Source organism: Micropterus dolomieu, linkage group LG17 (genome assembly GCF_021292245.1).
Source record: "Micropterus dolomieu isolate WLL.071019.BEF.003 ecotype Adirondacks linkage group LG17, ASM2129224v1, whole genome shotgun sequence".
NCBI classification, from domain to species: domain Eukaryota; kingdom Metazoa; phylum Chordata; class Actinopteri; order Centrarchiformes; family Centrarchidae; genus Micropterus; species Micropterus dolomieu.
This window is the reverse complement of record NC_060166.1, coordinates 35,348,832-35,349,792: the sequence shown is the minus strand read 5'-3', so window position 1 is coordinate 35,349,792 and position 961 is coordinate 35,348,832. Positions and strand designations below refer to the sequence as shown.

General features: G+C 36.2%; 1 protein-coding gene across 1 annotated transcript in view; it reads left to right on the top strand.

The window, feature by feature from the left end:
* Positions 1-961, top strand: part of LOC123985431 (creatine kinase M-type-like) — a 36,203-nt gene that overhangs the window by 1,045 nt on the left and 34,197 nt on the right. The gene's annotated exons all lie outside the window — the stretch shown is intronic.

The following is a 961-nucleotide window of genomic DNA, read 5'->3' as shown; positions in this document are numbered from 1 at the left end:
ACTGGCTCACAGCTGAATCTCAATGTTAAGAAAACAGTATGTATGTTTTTTAGTAAAAGCAACACTGTATCTCATTGTGAACCCAATGTCTGTGTGTCTGGGGAGGTCATTCAAACAGTTACACAGTTCAAATATCTAGGCATTATTCTTGACTCTACTCTATCATTTAAACATCAAGTGAGAAAGGTAGTGCAAATAACCAAATATAACCTAGCGAACTTTAAGTATATAAGGAACTGTTTGACAACACCTGTAGCAAAGCTATACATGACAACTATGATAATTCCTCACCTAACATATTGTATGACAAGCTGGACCCAGGTATGCAGTACAACACTAAGGCCTATTTTATCACTTTACAAACAAGCACTTAAAGTATTGGACAAAAAACCCCAACTTTACCACCACTGTAACATTCTTAATACTTATAACCTACTCAATTGGGAAAATATTTTAAAACACAGTGATGCATGCCTAATCTTTAAAATCATTAATGGGAAGGCTCCCCCACCACTCTGTACTTTTATACAGCAGAAGTCATCTAGCAGCAGAACCACAAGGTCTGCCTTAAGAGGGGACTGTAGTCCCTCGTAGGTCCAGTTCCTTTGGCCAATTATGCTTTTCTGTGAGAGCCTCTAAACTATGGAACCAATTGCCTGTGGATATTAGAAATTCCACCTCATACCATACGTTCTCACACCATCTTAAGGTCTGGCTTTTGAGCATACAAAAATGTGAACACCTCTCATAATAATAATGTATGTCTGTCTCTATATTTTAGCTGTCCTGTAACTTTTGGTATATGTATGCTAATTAGATGGTAACTTTATTAATGCCCTAACAGTTGTATGGCTGTATGGTTATATGTTATATGTTTTATGATGTTATGTTTTAATGGAGCCAGTGCTATGGCATTATGTTTTATTGTTGTATATCAATTGCTGTGTGATTTAATGTGTTT